The 13,338-nt window shown below is 42.8% G+C and overlaps 1 long non-coding RNA gene across 2 annotated transcripts; it reads left to right on the forward strand.

The window, feature by feature from the left end:
- The first annotated feature begins 2,449 nt into the window (after positions 1-2,449).
- LOC311437682 lies at positions 2,450-13,100 on the forward strand. 2 transcript variants are annotated; one of them, XR_014693639.1, is made up of 3 exons: positions 2,450-2,486; positions 4,040-4,149; positions 12,661-13,100. It is a non-coding gene; the product is annotated as an uncharacterized lncRNA (long non-coding RNA). The 2 variants fall into 2 exon arrangements; XR_014693640.1 differs by lacking the exon at positions 12,661-13,100 and adding an exon at positions 5,062-5,250.
- Positions 13,101-13,338: the final 238 nt, after the last annotated feature.

Genomic DNA, 13,338 nt, shown 5'->3' on the forward strand with positions numbered 1-13,338 from the left:
AGCATAAGCTAGACCTGAAACATCTATTTGAAAATACTATATGTTAAATGCTGCTGCGCATCTTCACGCTGCCTGTTAATAAAAGTCACAGGAGAGGAAGAGCCCTGGAGAACTGTCTTATCTGTACAAATAACACCTTGTGTTTTAGAAAGAGCATAATGTCTTTTGGAGGCCTCTGCTGCAGTAGTAGATGACCACAGAGGATTCTGGTTTCAAAGGCAGCACAGATGAGTCTCCTGCCAAATCTCAGCTCTGTACCACTAATATTTAGTGCTGGACAAACCAACCAGTGATGTATCTGCTGTGGTGTTGTACAATCCTTCTGAGCCCCAGCAGGGAGGATTAGAAAACAAACAAATAAACAAAAGCAACTGTGGCACAAGGTCCAAAATCCTGGGTAAGGAATAGGCTGGTCTGCACACAGCAAGCACTGTGCTGCAGCACCACTTTGTCCTGCTAATGCTGTAAAATGGGATTCAGCTGAAACTTGGATGATGGTGAGCTCTGCTCTGGCTTCCTGCACACAGACAGATGTTGTACTTCATTCAAGTGTGCCTGGAATGTAATTCCACTGCCTTGCCATTCATCTGTTGTACCTTACATTTCTGCTAGTGATAGTTCCTTTATGGAATTGTAGAAAAGTAAAAAGAATCCAGCAAAAGTCTTGCCCAAAACCTTAACTTGGATGATATCCATTCTGTAAAATGAACATTTACTTAGTCTTGGAGAAGCTTTACATTGTTTTGTGCTTTTTGCTTTCAAAAGCACAGCTGAATTTCCTAGTAAACTGGTTTGTGATCTGCTCCTGGTTTTGGCTGCAGAAGGTAAACAACTGCTCCTGCAGTGCTCCTGGGGTGAGAAAATCAGGACGTGTTGGGAGCCTCTCAGGAAAGTTTATTTTCCCACTTTTCCCATTGCAGCTTATTTCAAGGGACGTGGGCGCTCAGCCTTGCTCTACCAGCCGTGCTGCGGACCTGCTGCCCGTGCCTCCAGCACCACACTGCTGGCTGGTAGGGAGCAGCACATGGAGCATGGCCGTGCTCGGGTGGCTGCATCCTGCTTCTGCTGCCTGCAAGCTGCCAGCCCCCCTGGGCTGCGTGCAGCTGCTGGGTAACTCACAGCCACTTCAGCGGTCTTCACTCGATCCTAAATGTTCCTCCTTTCCATTTCTGAGCCCAGGACTGTCGCACACATCAGCCCAGCAGAGTGGGAGCAGCACTGATCTGAGAAAAATAAAGAATATCTCATAGTCGGGGCTTAGAGAGGGGAAAAAAAACAAACATGCGAGGCTTCCCGGAGCTATACAATCTCCTGAAAATAAATGAACAGATTGCCATGAATGAATAAACTGTTTAAGACACTAATTCACATTCAGGGGGCCGTAGAGCTGAGGGTGCCGGTGAAGATGACAGAAATGTTTCCCTGTGATTGTTCCTGCACCATGCCATTTCGTTTCTGAAGGCAGCAAACAGAAGGTAGCCGTGCTCTGCAAACAAACTGCTCGGCGCAGATGGCATGCAGCGTGTCTGCCGGCAGTGGGCTCGTGATGAGGCTGCTGCCCGGGGAAACTGCCTGCGAGCGGGCCTGCCTAGCTGTCCCCCCATGGGAAGGAAGAAAATAGGGGAAACTCGGTCAGCAGCAATCAAAGGGCAGCAAACCCACAGCCCTGAGGTGCATGCCATGGCACCACGCCTGTCACGGCGGTGGTGACGGGTGGGCTCGGTGCCCCTTGGTGCCCAGGGCCATGCTGGGCCGCAGGGACACCTTGGTCCCCTCAAAGCCTGTTCCCAGTTGGAAAACCAGACTTTCAGAGATTCCAGACTCTGAAACTCAGTTTCAAGCAGCCCCGTGTTTGATCTGATGCAGCTATGGAAACAGGGCTGGTAGGAAGGGGTTTGCGGCTTTTCAGATAAGCCATCGCTGTTAGCACCCCCAAAGGCTGTTTTGGTGGGTTCTTTGAGATGTCAGAATGGACAGAAGGTAAAAGTCTGTGTGAAAGGAGTGACTTGTTACAGAAATCCATGAGTTAAGCTGCATTCAGCTGAGCAAATTATGGATGTGCAATTCAGGCTGCACCTACCAGGCATGTAGGTTGCCATTGCTTTTAGCTTGTATACACAGCCAGGCTCGTTCAGTAGAGCAGTGTTCTGACATCCAGAAAGGAAATTACAGATCTTACAATCTAATAATGGTTAAAGCCAAATTTTGCTACGATTTATGCCTTTGAAACAGCCAACACTTCAGTGTGCTTGGGGATGACCAAGGGGAGGATAGCTGTCCCCAGGGCAGTTTAGCAGAGAAAGCTGATCACACGTCAACTTAAAAATCTGTGTTTAGTGGCTCACTAACGTGGTGCAGCTGACACTGAGGGCATTCAGGTGGTGACACAGCAGGTGCTCACCTCTTTGTCTTTATAAGACCGGCCTACAGCTTAGCTGTAAAGCTGAGGCTGAGTTTTGGGTTGTCCTGTCTTGTATGGAACAAAGGTGAAGTAGCTGGATTTGGGGGAGGTATGGGAATGAGTGTGGTGATGCACAGGTGCCTGCTGTGCGCCATCCTGATGTGACCACAGCCTGAGGTTAGGCCAAATTCCCCAAGCTGTTAAACTGGGCTTTATAACACAAGCTCAAGCTTAGCACTGCTGCCTTGCTGAGGTTACAGTTAAAGTGGTGGTACCACTTAGTGCCTCTGGGGATGAATAATGCATGGCTGATGGTCTGCAGCCTTTTGGGCTGCCTTGTCCTCCTTGTGATGCCTTCAGCCCCGTGTTGCTGCCTAAGAAAACTGTCTTATAATACAGCTAGTTGGGTTCTGTTGTTTTTCCTCCTTCTTTGGATTGGTTTGTGTTTTTAATACACAAAACATAAACTAATTATTCCTGGGGCTTTTGCTGTGTTCCTTGGTTGCCTGAATGCTGGGCTTTCAGTACCTGCAGGTATGGTCTAGAGGGGGAACTGTGCAGCACTGCATTAGTTCCTAGGGATTCAGCACTGCAAACCAATGCTTTGTCCTGGTGCAGGCATGCGGCACACTGCAGCTTGTGTCAGCCCTGCAGGCACAGAAGCACACCCACAGCGTATAGAGGTGTGGGGTGCAGTTGGACACAAAGGCTGATGGGGGAGGAATCCAGTCCCAGAGCAACTCTGAAGTGCCTTTGAGTTTGGCACAAGTAGTTTCTTCTCTCTTGGCTGTGCGGCTGAGTTGCTCTATGTTTGACTTGGTGGAAACCATTTCTCCTCAGCTGAAATGCCAGTGCAGCTAAGTGGTGTTAGGGGCTGTGAAAACTGAGCAAAGACTGGGAGCTGCTGCAATGGATGGTTCCTCCTGCCACAACCAAAATATGTGACACCCTGCTCTGAGTGAGCTGCGTGGGGATGGAGCTGCCTGGTGGGTGGGCACTCTGCTGGGGGGGGAAGGAACAGGTCAGAAGTAATGTGCCCCGTAAATGGGGACAGACCACTGTGTGGCCACCCATCACTCCCATAGGGGAAAATAAAAGGAAAATCCAGTGGAAAAACGTTGCTTAAGAGGTTTCCTCTTTGCCTAGGGGAATGCTGACAACACATGCACAAAGCCTTCCTTTGCCCTCAGACTTCTGGCTTCTTTGGTCAGGCTCATGTCTGTGTTCTTAAACATCACCTGCAGACTTTGTCCTGAGACCTCAGCATTTCATTTCTTTTTCATGAGCTCAGTGCTGTAGGGATTCTTTTTTTCTTAAAACACGAAGTTTGCCACAGTATGTTGTGTTCAATACTGAGTTAAGACCAGTGACCGCTTGAATGCAGGTGGTTAAGAAACAACGTGAGAAATACCTTGAGTAAGGTAGCCCTTCCTTGGGCTTTTATTTTCAGCTATTGATGGTGTGGGGATTTCTTGACTATTGGATTTAACAGTCACCAGTAGAACAATCATCCCCAAATCTCCCTGAATCACTTTTGAGTCTAGCAATATCTTGGTGTTATCTGATGCTAGGAAGTTGCACAGATTTTATTATATGTTAGCTGAAAATGTGTTTGACTTGTGTTAAACTTCTTTGAAGATCCTTCTGTTATTTAATCTCCTTGAGAGCTGAAGACTGTGCATGTAACTGGAATATAGAGGTCACTGAAGCATTGGAGAGCAAAGGAAAACGTGGTCCTGAAGGAGATGGTGGGTGGAAGCCTTTCCTTTTTTCTTAAATCAAGTGCATGTGAAGCTTTCCAGCTTGACTCTGGAGGATATCCAAGAAGTGGAGTAGCTATTTTTGTTAAACTGTTTTCCTGAACAGCTGCCTACTCATGAGAGTCCCTCTGCATTTATTTTCTATCTCAATATTCCTTTGGTAATAGAACATAGTCATTTAGACTTGAATAAAAAAAGGAATTAAAAGCCTAGAGTATACACAGGTATGGGTTTTCTCAGTACTTTTCTGTTGTTGCTGAGGGTAGTTGAATTTAACTCCTAATTACATAGAATAATTTTGCAGACTAGGCAATGTTGATGCTTAAAATAAATTCCTAAATGGCAATTCTTAAACAAGGCTGTACAACTATTTTGGAAACAGAAAATTTTCATTGTCTGTGCTGGTTTTATTATCAGAGTAGCTTTACCTGAATTTCAGCATGCTGTTTGGTGTCTGAGTTGTTAGCATTTCTATGTACCTGATTATCACACCAAGTTCTGTGCTTACGCACAGTAGTTAGAATATTAAATGTCACTTTCTTGTCTTTATGTAATATCTGAGGATCTGTTAATTATAGCAAGATCAAGACACATAATAAATTAATAAAATTCAGAGCTTACCTAGCACTTACAAGCACAGTCTGATTCTTGTTATCAAAGATGCAATTATTTTAAGTTTACCAATCTGAAACTTTTCAGACTTCAACAAGCAGGCAGTTAAAGACTGATCTGACCATAACCTTGTCTCTTCCCCCAGACTTTAATAAGACAAGTATGTTTTATAGTCTATAGCTTTGTGCACTATTCATTATCCTAATCCAAGGAGAGGGCTTGGACTAGCATGTATCCAAAGGGTTCTCTGAAAGGCTATTTTTACTCTTTACAAAATGCTTATTTCAGAGCTAACGTTCCTGATGGACTACAGGACAGAGTTCCAGCTGCTGAGCAGACCAGAGGCACAGATTTGAGAGATGCTGTTGCATTCCTCCTTGAAACGACACCTTCAGCCTACCAGGAAGGGGCTTCAGAACTTGGGGATTCAGGTGTAGGCTCGAAAGTGGTCCATAACTATGCAAGACGGTAGTCTTGAGAAACATTTAAATAAGGTAATTCTCTGTGGAAAACTAACAGTAACAGATGAAAACGTTGATGAAGAATCTACAAAACAAGGCACCATTGCATCCTTGCAGGTGATTAATCTTGTCTATTGCCACAAAATATTGGTCTGTAGTCTTGAAATAAAAGCTGGTTACCTTGGCTTTCCCATAAAGCTGTGGGAGGTGGTCTCCCACAGCTCCTTCTCCTACTGATCATATCCCAGCAGGATTAGGCTTTTCTAACAGCAGCCTGTTGATGCTGACACAGGCTGTGCTTGTGATCTTCCTGGACTCCTTCTGCTGGAAGCATTGCCTGACAGTTTTCTCTTCCCCCTTTTCAGTACAACTGAACTTCCTATTTTTTTTTTGTCCCATTATTTGAATTTATCCATCTTCTCCAAAATACCTAAGTAGTCTAATCCCATTCTCTTGAATAACAACCTTGATGCCATCAACAAAAAAGTAGTGTGATCTGTCTTTTGCACCCATGATATAAATGTGGAGTAGACCTCAATGCAGCCCCTGCACCACCACGCTTGGTGGAGCCTTACATGCTCCTGTTACCTGACCTCAAAGCAGAAAGATCTCATCAGTTTTAACCCAGCATATAGTTCAAGTCCATGTGGCTCTTCAGGAGGCAGTCTCACAAACCAGTCTTGATCATTGCTAAAAGCAAGATATGTGGCATTTAGTTTCCTTCTGAGTAGTTCTATGGTCTCCTCATGGATAGTCAGTCATTTGGCATGACGTGCTCTTGACAAATCTATTTTTGGTTATTACTCATCACTTTATTTCCTGATACTTGAAAACCTGTTTGGATTTTTCTTTCCTACTTCTGTTTTTGAAGCATGGGTGATTATTCTGTTATTATACAAACCTTATTCTTTCTTTCCTTAAGATATGCATGTGTATTTAATGGGACATTTTACACAAATGGACATATTTCAGGTTGTAACTATTAGTTTTGGAGGGTGTCCATTAAATGCGTCTGTTGGCCAAATTATTCTGCCATTTAACAATATTAAACCCTTGTGGCAAGGGTTTAACAGTGTAAACCCTTGCACTGTATTCCTGAACCAGGAAAACAGCATGTGCACAGTTAGACATTTTGTCCTGTTTCTTTATCTTATGGCCCCATGAAGATGAGACATGCAAAGTGTAACTGAAGGCAAAACACAGCCCACAGTTTATGATACAACGATGTAATCTCACCATATAAATGGCCTGTCAAGTTATCTACGTGATCAGCTATTCAAATATGGGTGAGGTGTGTTTTCGCTCCCATTCTCAGATAGCTAAGTGCTGAGCTTAAGCAGATCACTTTGTCATGCCATTTGGAACTGCACATTATTTTCTCACTTTTTCCTGAGTAATTTCTTATAAGTTTTCTGCTTATCTTTGAATAGAATAGCAGCTATTTTGGTCATCCATCAAAGCAGCAGAGCCCAATGACAAAGTTTTACAGTAATACTGGCTGATTCCTGGGCAGAATAGACATCAGCATGCCACAAAGATAGAGTTGTCGTCACAGATCAAAAACCTTGGGAAAAGTAAGTGATCCTTTCTCCTGCTGTCAAAGCCAGAATTAAGAAGACAGCAGGAGAGATGTAGCAGTATAAGTAGCATACAAATACACCAGCTTAACACATAGCATATTAAAAGCCTTAAAATTCAGGAGGATGATTTGCTCCCCACCCCTGCCCCCCCCCCAGCACCTGTAAAACTAGGGCTCTCTTTGTGTGGCTCTCCAATGTGGAAAAACTTTCTTAAGAATTAGAAATTTTACCAACTCTAACGTGAGGTTTAAGTGGGGAAGAAATTACTGAGAGTATCTGTCAATATTTTAAAATAAAGCTTTTTGTATTGAGAAAGTCTAGAAGATTTTTTCCATTAGTGAATGGTTTCCAGCTCCTGATTTTCCATTTTATTGAAAAGCCAGTGTGTCACCTGGTGGATATCAGCTTGCTCAGAGATGAGTGCATCTATGTGTAAAGTGAAATCTGTGCCCAGGGATATGTGACAGTGAGCTCTTTGGCATTGCTTATGGCACTGCTCTGGATTAACAGGAGTAATATCAGCAGTTGCAACCTGAATGGCATCTTTTTGCAAAACTTCTGAAGTTCTGGCTTACTCTCAGTTAAGACCAAACAATGGCTTTCCCCTGTTTCATGATGCAAGTATCGTGTAGCAGTAAAACAAGCAGAGCAGACGGCATGTGTCACCCCAGGCAGAAGCAGGCGGTGCCTGGTGCCCAGGCTCCTTGTCTGCTCTCCTCCTGTGCTGCACCCAGTGCTCTCATGCTGAGGGATGTGATTTCTGATGGGTATGGCTGCCAGCTGCTGTCAGAAGTGCATCAGGTCAGACATATCCTGACAAGACAGGTTATTATCAGAAACCTGCCACTTCATCAGTGATGATGTGTTAGCAGAAATCTGTCAGTTCTGAGGAATTTAAAGCAGAGAAGGCAAGATCATGCCAGGGCTCCGGGAGGGAGGGAGCAGTAAGGTCAGTGCATTGAGTCTATTTTGTTACAAGCAACCCCAGTCTATCCCTACAACTCAGTTCCATGCCTGGCCTAAAAATAATTTGGCTGTTTGTCCTCAGTATCCCTGCCTAGGCTTGTATCCCAAATGCTCACTGTCTTTAAGTTTTCAGTCTTTGTATTCAGGGCCACCTGCACTCATGTTAGCTTGCTTTTTCAACCTAAATACACTTTTTCTCTCTCTAATGATATTAGTGATATTTGTACATACCCATCAAACATGCTCCTGGCCTTCATTTTGATTTTTTCTGACTGTCCTCTTGTATGAGCAACTATCCATTCACCGACCACTGTCTGTGTTTTCTGCCACTGCTTCATTTTGAATTCACCTTTCTGCACAGATCCTGCTAGGTCTCTGTACATGTGATGATAAACTATACTTTTATGAACTTAAATGCAAAGTAACACCTTATTTTCAGAGGAGATTAGGCTTAAATATGGGGTTGACAAATAGGATAAATATTTGGAGAAAAACATTGGAAAAAAAAACTCTGGATAATGTGAAACTGCATTTTGGCTAGAGCAACCAACTTCTCAAGTAGAGGATGAGGCAAATGTAAAGCACTGACTATATGGAATAGGAAGTCCTCTCCCTATATTCTGTTGTGACTTCAGATATCTTGCAGGCCATACCAAGTCCCAACGAGGATCAGGTCCCCTTGCGCTCAATGATAGGCCAGGTTGTAAGACAGCTATCTGACAAGTGCAAAGTCAAAAGGGTGGGGGAATATAGTCTGATTTATTAAAGTGATCATGCTTCGCCGATTGTGCATTGTCTGGAAGAAGGACGCTTTTTCAAGTGAGAGTTCTGCTTTGTAGGAAGCTTCACAGACTCCAAGTCACTTTGAGAATGATTTCTCTAGCTGTAGGAAAATGCCAGCTGGCATTGCCAACATCCAAAACAGCTGGTGTAAGTGTAAGGGACTACTTTAGGGTTTCTTATACCCAAAGAAGTTTAAGGTAAAAAGAAGAAATTTGCCATCCCATGGGAAACAAACTATAATGTGAGGGTGCTTTGCAGCGACAGTGGGATGAAACTCCCGGGGGGATCCAGTGAAGCCAAATGTGTCTCATAATCAATCCACAGCCTATAAAGAATATCAGATTTTTTTTTTTTCCCAACCTTCCCTCTAAGTTTTTGTGGTTCACAGGAAATTTTTGCAGGTCATTCCAGACAGCTTGTGTAGGATGCCTCTAGAGATTTTTAAAGTAGATTTCTTCCATCTCTTTGTCTCTGGAAAACAGACTTTTTCTAGCAGAAATTGTCAATGGTTGTACTTGTCCCTTTCTTTCTGTATCTGCAGCTGGTAACTGTATGCTAGGCAGTTGTGCCCAGTGTAATGATACATGTATTTGTATTTGGCAGATTTAAATGATTTGGGCAACAACTTTTCGAAGCAACATTTCTCTGAATATATTTTTTATCTCTTTAATAAATAGAGCATTCCAGATTCAAGATATTATTCAAAATTTACTTGCAGCATGAGTTACAATGAAACTATTTCAATCCTTCCCTAACTACTTAACAAGGATTTTCATGGTGTATAACCTGTTTGTTTGTTTTTTTTTTTTTTTTTTGTTTTGTTTTGTTTTTTTTTGTTTTGTTTTTTTTTTTTTTTTTCTCCAAGTGAATGAAACTCAAATGTTAGGTATGCACTATTTTTACTTACTGAAAGAAATTGAATAAGAGAAGCAGTTTTCTTCCAGGCCTCTGCATCCTTTCTCGCACCTCATAAGAGAAAAGAGCAGAGAAGGGAAATTGAGCAAGAAAAATGCTTGGAGCCCATGGGCTTTGGGTAATATGTGCCTCTTAGAACACCCTGTTTCCAAATGCAATTACAATGGAAAAAATTAGCTTTTCCAGAAACCAATTTTACATGAAACAAAACTTTGATCTATGATTTCCATTGCTTGTTCATGGGGAGAAAAAAAAAAAATTGCACAGGGAGTCTAGGGAAAAAGGTGGAAAAATCAATATTGGTAGCATAAAGCAGAAATATATTTAACACTGATCTGTGGCACAATCTTCTCAGTATTAAGCTGTGCAAAAGGCACTTACTTGGATACAAAGTGGGACTGAGGGAGCTGGTGATGAGGAGTGATAATCTGCTTAAACTGTTGATAACCCAGAAATCTGCATTACATGTTGATCAGAATTTCCTATCAGCAAGGTCTAGGGAAAATGAGGTAACTTTTAAAATGGAAAAAAATAAAAGTCTCTTGGGAAAACGGGAAAATATTTCTATTATTTTGAAGTGTGGGTTCTGTGCTCAATAGTATGAAATATTTGGCATGGTCAAAGAGATGCAAATCCCATACTGGGCATGGGACCACAGCTAAGCCAGTAAAGGGCTCGATACTGATGTCAAGAGCTGTATGTTTCACCTTAGGAAACTCAAAAACTCAAATGACTGTGCTACAGTGGTTTGTAGGGGTACTCTGAGAATGTGTGTCCTCCCTATAATTCAACATGTGTCCAAAAAAAACCAAGAATTTTCCGGATCTCTCTACCTGTTCATCAGGCAGGTGATCCATGGCACCGGTGCAGTCCATGTGGCCTGTAGACCTGAGACTTTACAGCACCCTCAGGCGGATAAAGTTTGCTGGCAGAAACCAGTTGGTCTGAGTCTGAGATGCTGAGCAAAGGGCAAAATCAGAACAACTGATGGGAAGGGACACATGAAAAGGGTCATCAGGCACAGAGGAAGGAGTTGGTCTGAGTGAACATGGCTTGTGGAGAGGAGGAAGAACTGGGGAATATATAATTTAGCCAGAGCTTGTCTGGTGAGCTTGGGTGGTCTGGGCTGTATGAGAGGAGAGAGTTTTCTTGAATGTTTCTCTATTTTGGTTCACACCACTCCACTACTTTTAAAGTAAAGATGGATTGACACCTTTTTTTTTCTTCTCTTTAAACAGTACAAGTAATACGGACAGAAACCAGAATTCTGGCAAATTAGAAACTTTTTTTTTTCCTATATTTGTTGTCTATACCTGCCCCTGTTCATCTACTTCCTACCCTGCTCCCAGCACAGTGGTATTTGGGAGGATGTATGTGGTCCAGAGAAGGGCTACAAAGCTGGTGAAGGGCCTGGAGCACGAGTCCTGTGAGGAGCGGCTGAGGGAGCTGGGGGTATTTAGTCTGGAGAAGAGAAGGCTCAGGGCACACCTCATTGCTCTCTACAACTGCCTGAAAGGAAGGGGTGGGGAGCTGGGGTTCGGCCTCTTCTCACGAGTAACCAGTGATAGGACTAGAGGGAATGGCCTCAAGTTGGGCCAGGGGAGGTTCAGGTTGGAAATGAGGAGACATTTCTGCTCAGAAAGAGCAGTCAGGCACTGGGACGGGTTGCCCAGGGAGGTGGTGGAGTCACCGTCCCTGGGGGTGTTCAAGGAGAGGTTGGACGTGGTGCTTGGGGATAGGGTTTAGTGGGTGATATTGGTGGCAGGGGGGTGGTTGGACCAGATGATCCTGAAGGGCTTTTCCAACCAATTCTATGATTTTGTGAAGCTGACCTAAGGCAGATCTACTGTTCTGTATTTCCAATTCTCTTCTTTACTCTTGTTTTCATTTTCTATGCTTTCTTTTTTGCCATTCTTCTTGGAATGTGCCTATTTTGTTATCTTATTCAAATCAATAACTATTAACTTTTTTTTGTTAATGGAAATGTATTGTTGGTGATGCATGTATTAATTCAGATGTTTGTATCTAGGAAAATGTTGATTTCACTGTAGGTTTCCCATACATTACAAAAGGACTAAGAAACCAGTTCACAGTAATTTTTCAGAATGTGTGAGTATATTTTTTTTCCACCAAAAAGCACTTTTCCCTGTAGGAGGAAAAACAAACAAACAAAACCAAACACAACTTAATCCAAACTTACTTTGATCTCTTCCCACTTGTTTCTGCTCTTAATAACATGCAACCCGCACTTCAGTGGTGCCAGCAGTGCTGCTGTTTGGCACTTCATTCCCCTACTCCAGAACACTTGGGTAAGTGGGTACCCAGGGAAAGCCAATCTTAGCAGCATCTCAGTAAGTATCATTCATGTATATATATTAAAGAAACCCCAACAACTTAATCTCTGAAGTGTTCCTCTGATATACTTGTGGTATCTGTGAGAGTAGAGAACACTTACTATAGCTGCATAGAAGAACATTTGAAATCAAAACTCACAGGTTCAGTGAGGATGAGTTTTAATAAAGTCTATAGCATTTTTTCTATTACATAGACTCTTGATGAACTAGAAGAAAATACATATTCCAGTTGAGTTCTAATTTTAAACGTTTTCTTTTTTTTTTTTTTTTTTTTTTACAGCAATAATTGTATTTTGTTAAATTTGAGGATATTCTTACGCATTGCCATAACAGTGGCCAGGTTCAAACATGCATGGCTGACACCTGGGAAATCAAAGCAGCCATAAATATAATAGCTTTAATTGAAAATGTGACCCTGCCCCTGAAAAGAAACCAGGCTATAACAAATGCTTGCAATTGCTGTTAGTGAAGATCTGCTTCCAGAAAGATCAACCTCTGGGCATAGAAATACTTAGCATCCTGTCCTTACACCTGTTGGCTTTTCTCATGCCAATATTTTACAAACTGAATCATGTTTGGATTACTGAGATCCCCTCAGTATCAGGTATGAGTGATTCTGCAGGTATAGGGGAAAAATCGACCATGTTCAAAGCTGTCTTGTCCAGGCTAAAGTGCTCTGCTGCCAGAAATCAGGCTTTTCAGAAAGCTAGCTTGAAGGACTTGATCCAAGTGGGCTCCACTTACTGAAGCACAATATGTATATGTGTACACTTGTACTGCTGACACTGTCAAGTGTAGTGGAATTTTCATTGCAAACTATTTGTGCAGGAAGGACTGGTGTTGGGGAGAATAAGGAGAAGCAGACGAGAGGATGGGAAGTCAGGACACGCTTGACTGCCGAGTGGAGGATGAAGGGGGTCTTCTGTTTCACAATCTGCTTTCCAAAACTCCTGGTTACAGAAGGAGTTTGCTATGTGAAGTAGAACAGCTCTGGCCCCAGAGGTTTCTTGTGGGTGAACAGGACTTGTGGGTGACTGCTATTTCCACTCTGTTTTCTATTTTCTTCAGACTTTGAGACTTCTTCCCTTAAGACTTTGAAAAGTCTTATTTTGATCTAAAGTATGGAGAAGGAGGGAAAAAAAAAAAAGCTGTGAATGTTTCTACAAAGGAGGATTTGTTCACTGACAGGCAGCCCTATTGGTCTGTGCCGTCCTGGGTGTCACTGATGTTGGAGTGATGCCCGGGAACTGCAGGAATGAACAAACACATCTCACCATTGCAACTTGGTAAAGCCAGGGAAGCCTTTTTCTTTGTCACTTATTGTCAAACCTACTAAATGTATATTTTTCTTCAGAAAGCCTGATGTTCATACACAAATGTTAGTGACCAAAGGGAACATCTGCTTTGGTTAGGTCCACAGTCCAGTATGTGATGCCTGCAGAAGTATAGGAGCAGGGGAAGCACACAGTGATATTTTTCCAAATTGCAGCCTCCAAAAGTCTATGC

The sequence above is a fragment of the Aythya ferina genome (genome assembly GCF_964211825.1).
Source record: "Aythya ferina genome assembly, chromosome: 5".
NCBI lineage: Eukaryota > Metazoa > Chordata > Aves > Anseriformes > Anatidae > Aythya > Aythya ferina.